General features: G+C 51.3%; 1 protein-coding gene across 1 annotated transcript in view; it reads left to right on the plus strand.

Moving 5' to 3' along the window:
- LOC134404881 (retinol dehydrogenase 13-like) overlaps nucleotides 1–17,150 on the plus strand; it is a 143,493-nt gene that overhangs the window by 72,834 nt on the left and 53,509 nt on the right. The gene's annotated exons all lie outside the window — the stretch shown is intronic.

Raw genomic sequence — 17,150 nt, forward strand, 5'->3', positions numbered from 1 at the left:
GCTGGGGAACGTGGGCAGGTGGGTCTCGGTGCACTCATGTCCTGCTCGTGGGCTTCCCAGCGCCATCTGGTTGGCCACCGTGTGAACAGAGCTCTGAATCTGAATACCAGAGGTGGGTTATTCATCCATTGGCTCCCCCAAGGGATTCGTTTCCTGGCACTGTCTTCCCTGTGCAGAAAAGGGCAACCAAAATGATCAACAGCCTGGAGCAACTCCCCAACCCCCCACGAGGAGAGTTTACAACTGAGGCCAGTAAACTGTTCTCACTCCCAAACTTGAATGAGTGTCTCTGAGATTCACCAGATCAAGAGAGACCACAAGGGCTTTAAAGGACAGAGGGAGATTTGAAAATCTTTACCAAGTGTTTTGGGCTTCAAGAATTAAGCTATCAGGGGTCGTGGTCCCTGAAACTTCTCTCTGGCCAGACAACACAAACACAGCATTAAAGGATGTGTCTTTATTGCTCAAACAGTCTAAGGGAATAACAAGCTTCCGCTAAGATGAGGCAGATCACCAACGTCCCTAAATACACACAAGTCATAATCACTAGAAGTGCAATGGAGGCAGCGGCAAGAGCAGCGCACTGTTAACGTAGTAAAACCTCGGTTCCTCTCAATCCAACAGTCAATATCAAAGGTTCAGATTTACCTAAATGGAAGGCAAGGCCAGCCTAAGCACATACGGTCGGGTTCTTGTTCTCCCAGGGTCTCTCTCCGAAACTAGTTAAACCCTGGCCTTTTATAACCCCCACGATGCTGACAGCCTTGTCCTTAGTTTCGGACCTGGTCATACCACCATTCCCGTTTTTCTCAACATAACCAGGTCTGCCACTGATGCCAGCAACACCCAGACGGAGGTCTCCCTGCTAAGTTAACCCATGTGCTGCTTCCAGCACTTCACCAACCCATTCATGGCAGCCTCCCTCCATTTCTAAGAATATATTCCATTACTCGTAGGCCTAATCTACACCTGCCATTTATCCCGGGGTGGTCACAACATTGTCCCTGTGCATCCAAATGATGTGCAGCAGATCCCAGGGTGAACTGTGGATGAGCACTCAGTTCTGCCTGGATAGCTGGGACAGCTTTTGTCCCATTCCCTGCACCCCTGCTATCTTGGGACCATCCCGAGCTCTGTGGGCAGTGTGGCTCTCTCTCCTGGGGTCCTCCTTCTTCCCCACGGGTAGCAGGCAGAGAGCTGGGGGGCGGGAGTCCAGGGGTGAGGAGGAGAGCACTTTCACCATCATAGAATCATAGAATAGTAAAGTTGGAAGGGGCCTATAAGGCCATCAAGTCCAACTGTTGCATAAATTATGCCTAATCCGAGTGTATCCAAGTCCAATATCAAAATACTCGCGAAAGATCACAGACAAGGCTCCAAATGTTTATCCTTGAGAATAGGGTGATGACCTGGCGCTCATGCGGCACAGACAGGGTTACACCATGTTGCATTCAAACCACAGCATATATAGTCCAGGTGTTACACATCATTTCCCCACATCCCATTGGTCCACCTCATCTATTACATCACTCAGGCATGCCCAGTTGTGCTCAAGCAGTGGTCAAGAGAGGAACTGCAGTGGGGAAAACATTGGCCTTCACCATCACCACATGTGAGATGCCTGCTCCCAGGTGTGCTTTGCGCTACATACCTGCACATACGTAGCCCTTTCCTTATATGGTGATGTCTGGGCAGTTAGTCAGTGGAGTGGATTCAGCAGGATTAACTTAATCAGTGTTCTCTGGAGCTGACAAGGCTAGGGGCTGGATGAGTGCCTACGTGCCACTTGCATGGGGGTAAATGAAGTTCTTACTGGGGGCATCTGGCCACTCCCCTTCCCTGCCTTGTGCGCCATTTACCCTTTCCAGGTGTCCCCATGCATGTTCCTGCGCAGGCTTTCAATGGCGCTTTCACTTGGGTAGACCAGGTCCTCCCAGGAGCTGAGCTAGCTGGGCTGTTTGCAGCCATGCGTGTGTTTGTTTACATTCCATGGTTAATTGACCGTGGCACTGTTCCTAAACAGCAGATAAGGTGCATGTGGGGTAAGTTACAATGTAGCAGCCTTATTGTTGGTGGGTTGCCAAAACTGCAAATGGGAAGTTGGAAGGAAGGGCGTGTTCTTGAAGGGGAAGTGGGGCTTGTGAAAAGGGAAATACCAAGGGAGGTGGACGCAGCTTGTAGTGGAGTGTCCTGTGTGTGTGTGTGTGTGTGTGTGTGTGTGTGTGTGTGTGCGCGCGCGAATAGGTGCTGACGTGTACACGTGTGCCTGCGTGCATGTACATGTGTGTATGAATGCGTGTCAGGATGCGTGTCTGCATGTCAGGGGGAAATGGACATTCTAGATTTTACATCACAACCCCCTGCTCAATGCAGGAATCCACCCTAAAGCATCCCTGATAGGTGGCTGTCCAGCTGCCTCTTGAAGGCCTTTAGCATGGGAGAGCCCACAACCTCCCTAGGTAACTGATTCCATTGTCGTACTGCTCTAACAGTCAGGAAGTTTTTCCTGATGTCCAGCCGGAATCTGGCTTCCTGTAACTTGAGCCCGTTATTCCATGTCCTGCACTCTGGGAGGATCGAGAAGAGATCCTGGCCCTCCTCTGTGTGACGACCTTTCAAGTATTTGAAGTGTGCTATCATGTCTCCCATCTTTGGGATGGCTCTCGGCATCTTCTAGCGGTGAGCTTGTTGGGTTTTTTTGGTTTTGTTTTTAAATCTCACCATCGCACAGGATCATGCAATTGCACAAATGACACCCCGGAACATCCTTCTTTACTTCTGGGACAACTCACTGGCGTGTGGCCCCTGAGGAACGATCCCAGAAGTGGAAAACTCCATGATTGTCCCTCCCCACTCCCCAAAGGGCTGTAGTTGTAGATGAGCCTGTAGTTTATTTATTTATTTATTTATTTATTTATTTATTTATTTATTACATTTCTATACCACCCAATAGCCGGAGCTCTCTGGGTGGTTCACAAAAATTAAAAACATTCAAAGTATAAAACAACAGTATAAAACCATAATATAAAATACAATATAAAAGCTCAACCAGAGCTGTGTTATCTCACAGCACATACATACGGAACTAGTCACACCTACAAGATACAATACATTCTTATCCATTTTACAACTACAGAATGCATATTCTGCTACAAACGTTTGGGTCTTGCTATCTTAGAAAATGGGTGAGTGATGACGGGCATGATAGAAGTGTTTGAAACCATGCATGGCGTTGAGAAAGTGGATAGGGAGACATTTTTCTCCCTCTCAGTACCAGAACCCAAAGGAGTCATCCAATGAAGCTGAATTGTGAGAGATTCAGGACAAAAGGAAATAGTTCCCTACACAGTGCATAGTTAAACTATGGAATTTGCTTCCAACGGATGTGGCCAACAGATCAGATGGATTTAAAAGGGGATTAGACAAATTCATGAAGGAAAAGGTCATCAGTGGCTCCTGATCACAATGGCTGCACATTTCCTTCAGGATCAGAGGCAGCATGCTGGGGACGAACAGCAGAAAAAACCCTATTGCACTCATGTCCTATTTGTGGGCTTCCTATGGGTAGCAGCTGTTTGGCCACTCTGGGAACAGAATGTTGGACTAAACGGGCCTTTGAAGTCAACACCACTGCTACTGTAAACAGTATCACCAAATAGTCGTGTCATCAATCTCAACGTTTCACCTTCCTGATTGTCTTCAAGTCTTCCTCATGCGGTTGGAATACATCAATGGCATCCTTCATTGTGCAAAATGCAGCGGCCAGATTGATAACCGGAACCAGAAGGTTCGAGCATATAACACCGATTCTGGCCCGCTTGCATTGGCTGCCTGTATGTTTCCGAGTTCAATTCAAGGTGCTGGTTTTAAACTATAAAGCCTTACACGGCTTGGGACCACAATACCTGATGGAACGCCTCTCCCGACATGAACCTACCCGTACCCTGCGCTCAACATCTAAGGTCCTCCTCTGAGTGCCTACTCCAAGGGAAGCTCGGAGGATGGCAACAAGGGAGAGGGCCTTTTCAGTGGTAGCCCCCCCCCAATTATGCAATGATCTCCCCAACAAGGCTCGCCTGGCGCCTCCCACTCCCTCCCCTGTCTGTTACTGTGATTTTAGATTGTAAGCCATCTGGCAAATTGTCTTGTTTTGTTTCGTTCTGTACAGTGCCATGAACATTGATGGCGCTTTATAAATAAATACATAAATAAATGTTATATTTTCAAGACTTTTCTCTTCTCCCAGGCATTTAAAAGCATTTAACAGCATGTGCTGAGTTCTTTAACAGACCCCGGAATAGTTGTTTTTAATGGATTGTTTATATTTTATGCTTTTATGGTTTTAAATTTTGCATGTTTTAAATTTTTAATGTTTACTGTTTTTAACTTTTGTAAACCGCTCAGAGAACTTCAGCTATGGGGTTGTATATAAATCATAGAATCATAGAATAGCAGAGTTGGAAGGGGCCTCTGAGGCCATCGAGTCCAACCCCCTGCTCAATGCAGGAATCCACCCTAAAGCATCCCTGACAGATGGTTGTCCAGCTGCCTCTTGAGTTGTCCAGCTGCCTCTTGAGTTGTCCAGCTGCCTCTTGATGTAATTAATAATAATAATAATAATAATAATAATAATAATAATAATTCATCTATCAGGCTCAAGCGAAAGAGAAGCTCCAACAGGTCCACCTCCGTGATGGCTGCTCCATCGTTATTCTGCACTTGTACTTCCTCAACATTGCCATGTTGCGACAGTGTGAGGCCGGCCATATTAAAACCCTCCATGCCAGAAAGCCACTGACCTCTGATGGGCTCCCCGCCCCCGCCCCCGCTCCCCCACCAGGACTACCAGAGCACGTCAGAGGCTATTTCTCAGGGCCCAGCTTTAGCACTGCAGTGGGCTGTGTAGGTTACAGCCAGGATTTGATTAGAAGTAGTCTGGAAGGCTTTGGGGCCTATTCAGCCTGTGGAATGTCAGCCACTGTGTGGGCTTATCTTTGTCAGCTTTCACAGAGCACAGCAGGGGGAACTCACACTACTCCCCGCGTCCACCTGCACAGTCAGCCTTGTCAAGGAGGGAGCCTGGAAGCTTTCTGTGAGAACCTGACAGAAGTGGGGTGAGGTTGCAGAAAGGTCATCCAGGATGAAGCATCATTGCTGGAGGACTGAGCGGTGAGACCCTATTAGGACAGGAGCTTCACTGAAAGGCCAGAAGCTCTTTTCTCTCAAGCGGTCTGGAGGAGGTGTCTCACAGTCATGCTTTTCCCTTTTAAGCTGATGCAAAGGCGAGGAGCCTTTGCTAGGAACATCTCGTCTGCATTGGACCCATCAGCGTCTGGGCCTCTGGAGGCCCTCTGCCCACGGCCTCTCTTTGTAAAGGGAACTTTGGATTGCTAAAGACTTCCCATGAGAAGTTCTGTGATGCTTTTCATAGACTTTGCTGTGGGTTGTTGTCCCCCCCCAACCGAGTGTCGTCCAGCTGGATTTGACCTTGACTCTTGGACTTCTTTCTGTGTGGACTCATGCAGCATGCAGTTATAAGGCAAAAGCTGTGGCCTGGAACTCTCTGCACCTGTGGACTGTTTCTTGGACTTAATAGACTTCGCCCAAGTAGCGCAAAGCTCCCAATGAAGCTTCAAGGTTGTATGAAATCTCTCGGTGTGTTGATTTGCTTGGGCCTTTTCTAGAACTCTTGCCTTTGATTGCCTGGGAAAGATCACCCTAAGCCAGCCTTCCTCAACCTGGGGCACTCCAGATGTGTTGGACTGCAACTCCCAGAATGCCCCAGCTGGGAGATGCAGTCCAATACATCTGGAGCGCCCCAGGTTGAGGAAGGCTGTGCCTAAGCATAATTCCTGCTCTTTGTGCGGTTTGTGGAGAGCCGTGTCTTTGAATGCCTGGGAGAGACAACCCCAGGAATCGTCCTGGTTGCTGGCTGTTGTCCCCAATTCCTTGGGGAGGATGACTCCAGGAACCCAGAGCTCCTCCCTCTATGTTCTGAGCCTCAGAGATTTCATTGGAGAAACCTATTGTGTGGATCTCTATCATGGTTGTAGTTAGTTTTTGACTGTCCAAGAATGACATGGTGCCATCAGCTATACGATTTCTGAAGAGTGTAACCATTAAGCTTTTGCCACGGGGTTCCCTTCAATAAAGAAGTCTCAATGATTTGGGTGTCTTGTGCCAGTTTGCGAGAGTGTGTGTGCTGAAGGGTCGAGAAACCCGACACTCTTTTTCTTACATCCAAGCTCTGCCATATGCAGGAATTTGCTCCAGGTATTCCAAGATGGCACAGATTTGAATGATGCCCAGGAATCTACGCCATTGCCGAGGGAGGTGACGTGGGAGATTGGCCGTCTCAGGAAGATTGCCCAGATTAGACATCTGTTCAGAGGGAAAGCAGAAGACCTTTGGGGGCTCATCGTGCCCAGACTGAAAACTCACCAGTGAGCAACACTAAGGAAGGGAGTTTCTTTTACACAGGATCTCTAGGGATGGATGCAGCGGCCACTCACTGGGCTGAACTTAGCTTTTGCAGCAGGCATTTGGTTTCATTTCACTTATTACATTTCTATACCGCCACATCGCCAAAGCTCTCTGGGTGGTGCACAAAAACAGTCCCTGTGGGCCAGCTCCGTCCCCACATCTAACCCAGAAACGCCATCACTGGACATAATAACATCATAACAAAGTCAGCCATGCCACCTGCACATCCTTCTCAGGTTTAAATCCTTTGCCTGCCAACAACAACCCTCCTGAGTGGCCAAGTGGGACAGGCGGAAGAGGACCCAGCTGGTCCCATGTTAAAGATGAGGGCCTGCAGACACAGGGCGAGTGGGGACCGCTTCAGAGCTGCCTTCTGTGGGCATTCAGGGGCAACAGCTTGCTTCTTCTGATGCACAAAGAGAACCCATGGCGTGGAGGATGAGCCAAAGTCAGAACTTGATCATGGGGATGCAGGCTGACCCTGGTTGGTGGAGCATTCAGCCCAATAGGAACCCCACTTACAAGTACATGAGAGAGAACAGTCTTCCTGTTGGCTGAGACACACACACCCCTTCACTTGTTTTATCTTCCTGCAGGGCAGCTCAAAACATTTTGCTGCCTGAGATGAAGGACAAGATCTCTCTCTCTCTCTCTCTTACTTACACACACACACACACACACACACACACACACCAATTCTGTTTCATGCCTGGAGCACTATTTTTGGTGGATAGGCAGGATATAAATTTGACAAATAACTATGCAGAAGCCGTTGGTGAATCTTGTTTAACATAAGCAATTGGACAATGCACTTCAGGGCGGAAGGCCTGCTTTACAAATACGAATTAGACTGCACAGCACACACAGCTCTGTCATAAGAGCCATAGAATCATAGAATCATAGAATAGCAGAGTTGGAAGGGGCCTACAAGGCCATCGAGTCCAACCCCCTGCTCAATGCAGGAATCCACCCTAAAGCATCCCTGGCAGATGCTTGTCCAGCTGCCTCTGGAAGGCCTCTAGTGAGGGAGAGCCCACAGCCTACCTAGGTCACTGGTTCCATTGTCATACTGCTGGACCAGACCAAAGGCTCATCTAGTGCAGAACGGTGTTCTAACAGTGGCCAGCCAGATGCTCCAGTGGGAAGCCCACGAGTAGAACATGAGAGCAATAGCACCCTCCCACCCATGTTCCCCAGCAACTGCTACACAGAGGCACACTTCCTCTGCATAGAACCATTGTGACTAGCACCCACTTGACAGCCTTCTCCTCCAGGAATTTGTTTGATCCCCCTTTAAAGCCATCCAAATTGGTGGCCATCACTATATCTTGTGGTAGTGAGTTCCATAGATTTACTCTGCGCTGGGTGAAGAAGTCCTCCCTTTGATCTCCTGAATCTCCCACCATTCAGCTCTGTGGGTTGTCCGCATTGGGTTCTGAGAGAGGCTGAACAAGGTCTCCCTGTTGACGTTCTCCACACTTTCTTGTACACCTTTTTTCTCAGGTCTCCCTTTACTCGCCATTTTTCTAAGATAAAGTGCCTCAAACATTGTAACTTTTCCTCAAAGGAGATATGTTCCAGCTTCTTGATCATTTCTGTTCCCCAACTCCATAATATCATTTTTTAGTTGCGGTGACCTGAATTGAACACTGTATTCTAAGTGTTGGAGTAATGTGATCTTGGCAGTTTTAATTTTTAAAAAACCTTTTATGCCCAGTGTGTAATTTGCCTTTTTCACAGCAGCCACACACTGGGTGGACGTTTTCATCAAACTGTCCACCACAACCCCAAGATCTCTTAGTCACAGCCAGCGCAGGCCCCCTCAGCTTAAAGGTGAAGTTGGGATTCCCACCACCACCACCACCAATGTGCATCATTTTACCCTTGCTTATGTTGAACTGCATTTGCCATTTTAATGCCTATTCTCCTGGTTTGGAGAATGGGGATTATAATCAATGACCATGTAGACAAGGGTGATCCAACAGACATTGTTTACTTGAACTTCAAAGAGGCTCTTGACAGAATCCCTCACTAAAGACCCCAGAACAAACTTAGCAGTCATGGAATAATAGGAGAGGCCTTATTATGGATCAGAAACTGATTAAAGAAGAAAAAGCAGAGAGTAGAAATAAACAGTAAATTCTCTCAATGGAGGGATGTAAATAGTGGTGCCCCACGGAGATGTGTATTGTAACCCTGAGTTTATAAACTTTTTATTCCGAAATAATCTAGAATTCAGAGTGAACAGCGAGTTGTTCAAGTTTGCTGATGGCACCAAATTATTTAGGGTGGTTAAAACAAAAAGGGATTGCGAGGAATTCTAGAAGGATCTCTCCAAACTGGGAGAAAGGCCAATTCCATATCAGGCATAATGAGGAAAGGAATTGAGAATAAAACTGCCAATATAATACTGGATTTATACAAATCTATGATGTGACCACACTTGGGATATTGTGTACAGTTCTGGACACTACAACTAAACAAGCTATTACCTACCAAGAAAGAGATCCTGGGATTGTGGTGGACAGCTCAACAAAAGTGTCAACCTAGTGTGCAGCTTCTGCAAAAAAGATAGACTCCATGTTAGGCGTTATAAGAAAAGGAATTGAGAATAAAACGGTCAGTATCATACTGCCTTTATGCAAATCTATGGTGCGGCCACACTTAGAATGCTGTGTACAGTTTGGGTCACTACACCTACAAAAATATATATTATAGAGCTGGGAAAAGTGCAGAAAAGGGCAACTAAAATGATCAAGGGACTGGAGTGCATCTCCTATCAATGGAATTTTCATTTCAGCCTTTTAGAATGGAGGGAGGGGGAAATGGCCAAATGAAATGGTGGTGCCATTTGGGGAATCCTGGGGGGGGCAGATGGGGATCCTTGGAGGGCCATGTTTGCCCCTTGGCGCCGAGGTCCTGTACCCCCCCCCCCGTAGAGCCTGAGGGGGGAGGGAAGTTCAGACAAATGCGCCTTCCTCTCCAATGAGCTGCCTTTTAACTCAGCTTGGGGGCGGGGGGGTTCATCCCCAGCGGGTTTGCGAGTTGGCAGCTCCACCTACAGGCCGAACGGGTCGGCACGGCTGCCTGTCCCTCCCCAGGGCCTGGCTGGACCTTCGCCCGGCCCCCCGGCCCGTGGTGTGCTGCTGCTGCTGCTGCAGTCCAGTAGGGGTCGAGGCGAGGGGGAAACTCAGGCCTCAGCAAACCCGGAGGGGTCCGTTGAGATGACAGGGGCGTAGGTTTAGGGCTGCCATTAGGAAGGAGCGCCCTTCATAAGCGCGGAGGCTTCATCATGAGCGCGGGGTGGGGGGGAGGGGAGGGGAGGGGAGGGGGCGCTTGGTGCCTCGGAGGTTTTCAGGGAAACGACGGGAGGCCAGGCTGCCCTTGAGGTGGGCTGCGCTAGCTCAGCCCTTACGAGAGAAGGTCTTGCCAACGTCTGACCTGAATCCCCGTAATTTCAGTGGATCGCTCCTCATCCTATGCTCAGGGCGAACAATCTTCTCTCTCCCGGCCTCCCCTTCCCGTGTTCTGGGCTCCTTTAATTGTACAGAGCCACCATTCCATAAAGCAACAGTGCAACACGGAGTGAGGCAGAGACTTCCCTCCCCCCCCCCCCCCCCGCCCGTTGAATGCTGCTGGGCGGTGCGCTGAAAAGACAAGACGCGGAGGCAGGCAGCTTCGCTGTGCCCATGTGCCCAAGTTCTGGGACCAAGCTGTCGCTCTCTGGCACCATTCGGTGCTATCAATAGATTGACACGAGTCAGGTGACCTTGCAACTGGCACAGCTGAAAATTAACTGCCTGAACAGCTGTGCTTTCATGACACCCCCCCCCCTTCTCACTCAATGGGGATTCCTAGAGACATTTCTAGCAGAGGAGGAGAGAAGACTGGAGACGTTTTGTCCTATCCGCTTATTTACAATATACTTTCAGTGTGCAAGGTGGGGGTGCAGGTGTGGGGGGGTGGAATAGGCAGGCAGTGCTAGTTTTTGATGCAGCCTCAGTTCCCCCCAAGGGCAACTCTGTACCCTTGCAGTTCTCCAAGGCTACTTCTTGTCCCAATCACCTGCAGCAGAAAAACCAGGTCTTCTCACTAAAACCCTCCTGCCCCCCCCCCCCCCAGAAGCAAAGGAACTGGTCTTAGTCCCCACACACACACACACACCCCGATGAGCCCTCTGGCCATATGGACTGGCCTAACAAAAGCACGCATTAAGCTCACACCTTCTGCCAAGGTGAGAAGGAAGAGATGGCAGCAGGACGGAGCCACCCCCCACCCCAAGGCAGCCCATATTGTTTTGGTACCTGAACTAAAAGGGCCAAAGAGCATGCACCCAGCCCAGCCTCACAGCAAAAAATGAACTTGCTAGTAGACCTTCCACTGTCCATTGGTGGTTCCTCCCTCACCTCCTTCTGCCTAACGATAGGGCTGGCCCAGATGTTGCATCCCCTGTTTTGCCTTCTCTTGTCTCATTGCAGTGGGGGTCCTTCTCTTGGGCTGGCACTTGGCTTGAACATATTAAGAGAAAGGACCAGTGCCACGTTCCAACACCCCTTGTGCAGGTATGTGCCCACCTTCAGCTCCTCTGGGGCACTGCCAGGCCCCTCTTCTGAACTGCGTGTGCCCCCGGAGGCAGGGTGGGCAGACTCCGGGGGTCTCGTTGCATTTCACCGGAGCCTGGTGGGGTGAAAGACCTGCACTTAGAATTAAGGGGCTCTGAGCCCAGGAATCTGCATATCAGAACTGAGCAGGGCTCACACACACCTAAGACACAAGACCTGCTCCTGGTTATGCCGCCGGCCTTTTCCATTTCAGCTCTTCAATCCAGGGCTGCCAATGTGCCATTTCAGTGCTGCTGCTGTTAAACACTTGGAAGTCAGACACCTTGTTGATATATTTCACACCTCCCAGAAATCAACCTTCTGCCCTAGAAGACACACGACACTCTCGCTTCCGCAGCACCATCTTTAGCAGGTGGACAGGGTGCCCTTTGGGGCTTCAGTCTCACAGCCTCCCTGAGGTGGGTGCAGGTAAGAATGGAAAATCAGGGCAGCTTGCCTCCCATTGGACGACGTGCACAGCCACGGTTAGGCTGCTAACCCTTTTGCAGAAAAAGGCTAGTGAGCATGCTTAAAACGTGGCTATGTTCACACGACATGCTAAGTCATGGTTCAAACTGCATGCTAAGCCATAATGATTGACTCAAAATGTTTAACCACTGTGGCTCAGCGTGTCGTCTGAATAGGGTCACTGTGGATCTTCTTCCTCAGGAACTCTTGGCAGGATTCCAGAAAAATTGTAGCTAACCCTGTTGGTCCATTTCCCGATCTGTTTCCAGGCCCACCTAACTCAAGGTGCTGGTTTTACCCTGAAGAGCCCTGCATGACTACGAGCTGAAGGACGGCATGCTCCCAGGTGTCCCTAAACACACCTTAAGGTGTCGACAAAGGCCGCCTTTGAGTACCATCTCGACTGGAAGCTTTGAGGGGGGCTACACAAGAGGGGGCCTTAGCTAGTGCCCCCCAACCCAACCCCCCATTATAGATCAGCCTCCATTGCCAGGCTGGCCACCTGGCACCCATATTTATGTCTTTTTGCTGCCAGGCAAATACTTTTCTCCCAAGCTTTTAAAGGTTTTATTGCTTTGACGTTTGTAACATTTTAATTCAGTTAACACCGCTTAAGTATTGATTTTTTTTTTAAAAAAAAACATATTTAGACTGTGTTCATGTCAGCTGGGAAATGTCTTAGCCCTCTGCAGCTGCACTCCAGCTTGTAGTATTAATTGATACAACCCTTTGTGCAGTTTGTGCAGGTTTTTTTGCTTTCTGCGTCTAGTGCTTTTTTTGTTTTGTCTGTTTTTCATCGTTCTAAGAACCTTTTATTGTAGAGTGACATAAATAAATGTGTACAAAGCTAACAGTCGAAGCCGTGGCATGATTAATATCATTGTTGGGGCCATACACAATGGTTTGACCACCACTGAACTGGGCAGTTGCCGCGGGTGTGCCCCTCTGCGGTTCTGCACCAGTATGGTTTCAGATCATGCCCCCCCCTCCTGACCAACCCGCATGGCCAGGCTGGGTCCCACGTGCTGCAGGCTGAAAGAGGCTCCAGGCCTTCCCTGTGGCAGAGACTGGGTGCACTCTGGTACTCCACCGCCATGGCCATCAATGCCTGCAGAGAAAACCACTCGGGAGGGAAGAGGGTCAGGAATTACTACTAAGCATATCGCGGACCCCACAGCTGCTGCCTCAGCAGGCATCACAAAGCAGGGATCATCAATGTTCTGCCTGGCCCAGTGCCCCCCGGTCCTAGCTGCCTTCCTCACAACAGAGCCCTCAGGCTTGGCACACTCTGTGTGTGTGTGTGTGTGTGTGTGTGTGTGTGTGTGTGTGTGAGAGAGAGAGAGAGAGAGAGGCAGGGAGGGGAGAGGGAGAGAGATGGAGACAGGCAGACACCCAGTGTAAGCCCTTCCAGCTCTCTGTGGACCCATCTCTTCTGAGGCCCCAGCACCGATCAGTGTGGCACCACATAGAATCATAGAATAGTAGAGTTGCAAGGGGCCTATAAGGCCATCGAGTCCAACCCCCTGCTCAGTGCCGGAATCTATCCTAAAGCATCCCTGACAGATGGTTGTCCAGCTGCCTCTGGAAGGCCTCTAGTGTGGGAGAGCCCACAACCTCCCTAGGTCACTGGTTCCATTGTCGTACTGCTCTAACAGTCAGGACGTTTTTCCTGATGTCCAGCCGGAATCTGGCTTCCTGTAACTTGAGCCCATTATTCCGTGTCCTGCACTCTGGGAGGATTGAGAAGAGATCCTGGCCCTCCTCTGTGTGACAACCTTGAGTCTGGGGCAGCAACACTCCAAAGTTTTTTCCCAAGGAAGGGGTGGGCTGTCCAGGAGACCCCCTGAAGAGCTTGCATGGACAGATGGCCAGGGCGAACACCTGCACACAGCATGCTTGGTGTTCTCTGTGCGTAAGAGCTGTTTGCCCTTTCCAGCTGTGGCACCGTCATCCATGTGTGTACATGGCCATGTGCAGTGAAGTGTGTGTATTTGAGGAGTGTGTTTAGACGTCCGACGTGAGCTAGAGCCAGAGCTTTGCCTCGGAGCCAGTACCCAGCATCAGGGGGCTCCGCTCTGGAACATGCACATGGGCAAGAAGGCCGTGGCAGCCCCTCCAGGGACAGTGGGAGGTGCAGCCAGACACAGGCTAGCCGAAGGCCTCTGAAGACCTGGCAAAGGGCTCTTGATAGCCAGGGACATTCAGGCAATGGTGCCCTCCAGATGTTTGGGACATCTCACTTCACCCTTGACCACTGCCCAAAACTTCTGGAGGGCACCAGCTTGGGGAAAGCTTGAAGTTTCCACAGGCTGGTATTTGGGGCATTTTCCTCCCTCCTGCCCCTTTTGCCTTCGGCTCCAGCCATCGCTGGAATGTGCGCGCCAAGAGCTTCCACAAAACCGAACGTGGCCCATGGGCTGAAATACGTTCAGCTCCCCTGCTGTAGATGTTTGATTTGATTTGATTTATTACATTTATATACCGCCCCATAGCCAAAGCTCTCTGGGCGGTTTACAAAAGTTAAAAACAGTAGTGAACATAAGAAAGTATACAAAATTTAAAACCATACATAAACAGTATAAAAACAACAGTATCCATTTAATGTTAAAGAACATTGGGGGATAAAGCAGACAGGGCAGAAGTCAGTCCAGGAGCTGACCAGGCTAGTGTGACCCAGCCTCTGCTGAAGGACATGGGGACAGGCTGATACGTCTGCTTGAAGAGGTTGTGGGGTTTAGCCACTGTACTTTCCCCCCTAAAGAACGAGAGATTTCTTCACCCCATGTAGGATGAGATGGAGCCTGGGCCTGATCCAGCATCTGGGCTCTTCTGATGTTTTTAAGCAGCTGCCCATTTTTATTAAATAAGTAAGCTTTGGCCCAAAGAGTGCACATGAGGGCCACCATGAGCTGGGGTCAGAATTAGCCCTGGCAGGAAGTGGCATCAGAGGAAAGCAGACGCCTTGGAAATTGCCATTCCACCGTGGCAAGAGGAAATAAACCGCCACACGTGCACACACAGCAGCTGTCAAACACTGGTCGGACAGGGTTTTCCCTTGACTGCCAGGTACTGAAGTGCAGCAGCGGGGGGGGGGGGCAGGGGGGGGCAGGGGAGCAAGAAGACGCCTCTCTTCCCACAATCCCCTCCTTTCTTAGCCAGGAAGGAGATGGGTGTCTTTCATGCTGTGATTGGCTACTGAGTGAGAAGTGATGTTACAAAGAAAAATGCGCTTTTTATTATTCCTTTTTATTTAGTCCTGCACTGAGCAGGGGGTTGGACTCAATGGCCTTGTAGGCCCCTTCCAACTCTGCTATTCTATGATTCTACTTAGGCATATGCATGTGAATGTGTCAGTGCATAAAAATATGTGAGTGCATAAGAATGGAAGGACACTGTACACACCTCTGCTCAAGCATCTCTCAGAAAGGGCCACCAAAATAAGCAAATGGTGCAATTCTCCCATGAGGAAAAGCTAAATACGCGGCCCTTTAGCTTGGGGGGTGGGGAGGCAAGTAAGTAAGTAGTGGGAGAACATGAGAGGGAGATAGACCGTATTTCTTCGATTGTAAGACACACACTAATTTCAGTACCACCAACAGGAAGAAGAAGAAAACCTAAGACACACCCGTGATTCTAAGACGCACCCCATTTTTAGAGAAGTTTATATGGGAAAAAAGTGTGTCTTAGAATCGAAGAAATAGGGAACAGTTATTTAGTGTAGAGAAAGCGGACAGGGAGACCTTATTTGTCCCTCTCTCATAATCCTAGAACCCAGTGGGGCCACTATCCCATGATGGGTGGGAGATTCAGGACAGATCGAAGGAAGGACTTCTTCACACTGGGCGGAGTCAAATCGTGTAATTCACTACCCAAAGTGGTGGTTCTGCTAACAGTGGTGGTGGCCACTAATTTGGGTGGCTTTAAAAGGAGGTTAGACAAATTCATGGAGAATAGGGCTACAAATGCCTACTAGCCCTGATGGCTTTATGCTGCTCCCACCATCCGAGGCAGGAGGCCTCTCGATATTACCAGTTGCTGGGGGGCGGGAACATATGTGGGGTGGGGGTAGTTCGTGATTCTGGGCTTCTCCCCTGGGCATCTGATTGGCCTCGGGATGCTGCACTAGAGAGGCCTTTGGTCTGATCCAGGCTCAGGGCTCTTCTGATGATTCTAAAGCTCCCCCCACACCCACACCCACAGTGTTGTCTGGAGGGGGGGGGGGTCGCAGCTGCTGTGCTGAGTTGGCAGGATTCGTTATTGTAATGCAAGCAAATGTTGCAGATTCCGCTGACCAGGGAAGTCCGTTGGTGGTACGAGTGACAAAGCGCTGCTGCTGCTCCTCCTCCTCCTCCTCCATTTCCTGCCTTCCTCCCCCCCCCCGGGCCGGCCCAAAACTCCCGCTGTGCATGTGCGAGCAAAAGCACGACGCCGCGGAGGGATCGGGCCGGGCGCGGCTTCCACGACCGCTCCCCCCTTTCCTCAATAGCGCCGCTGCGCTATGGACGCTGGACCTGCTCGTGCCCCGAAGCCCTGCGCCACCCGAGAGGGGCCGCGGCGAGGGCAAGAGCGCGCCTCGCGCCCCTCTGTCAAAGCACGCGTGGGGAGGGGGGCCCCACTCGCCATGCAGCTGCGCAGGAAACAGGCCTCTGGAGAAGCGGGTTGACCTCTCCTCGCCCAGTGCACTTTAACCAGCCCTCGCATTACACAACCTCGGCGGTTAAAGCGGGGCGAAGCGGAGCGCTGGGTTCCGGACTGCCCCAGGGGCCCCCCGCGGCTTGCAGAATGCCCCGAGGCGTCCCGAGGGGGCCTGCGCCGCGGTGAGCAACGGATCCCACGGCCCAGGGCGGAGCGGGGGGGCGCTTGGGAGGGCAGGCCGGAGGCTCCCCCGAGCCGCCACGTGCAGGCGGGCCGCGTCCGGAGCGCCCGGGCCCCTGGGAGGCGAGCCGTTGCGGCGGAGGCTTCCGTGGGCCGCGGCTGCTGCTCCAGGTGCACGGCCAGGGCAGGGCCACGGGTGGATGCACGGGGCGGGAGACACGCGAGGGGAACCAGCCGGGTCGGAAGGCGCGAGCCCAAGAGCCGTCCGTCAGCCCGGGCTGCGAGCGAGGGCCGACTCCCTGCCGGCCCGCGTCTGGGCACCCAGCCTCGGGACGGGCTGTGGGGACCTGTGGCTCGTCTGAGCACGGCTGCCCTGCTGGGCCCTCCCGGGGGCTGCGGGGGGGGGGGACGTCGCCACCGGCGCTGCTACTCCTGCCGCCGCCGCCGCACCCACGCGGGCGCCGCCTACGGGCTAGGCCGGCATTCTGGCACTGGCAGTACTGATGATGGTGATGATGATGATTTCTCGCCGGGTGGGTGAGGAACCGTGTCCGCTTTCACCGCCTCCGGAAGGGCGGCCCTTGGCTGGATTTTCACAGGAGAGACTTCTTGCTTTTGAGCGTGGAAGTGTGCAAGGCGAGAGTGCCCAAGAGCATGTGCAGAGCAGCCTTCTCTCCGCGCCACCGCCTGACATCGAAGCAGGCGGGGCCGGAATCCCCCCTGGGCGGGGCTCTGCCCGCGGCCCCGCCCTCGGGCGGTCACGTGGGCCGCCGTGGGCGGGGC

The sequence above is a fragment of the Elgaria multicarinata genome, chromosome 10, assembly GCF_023053635.1.
Source record: "Elgaria multicarinata webbii isolate HBS135686 ecotype San Diego chromosome 10, rElgMul1.1.pri, whole genome shotgun sequence".
Lineage (NCBI taxonomy): Eukaryota > Metazoa > Chordata > Lepidosauria > Squamata > Anguidae > Elgaria > Elgaria multicarinata.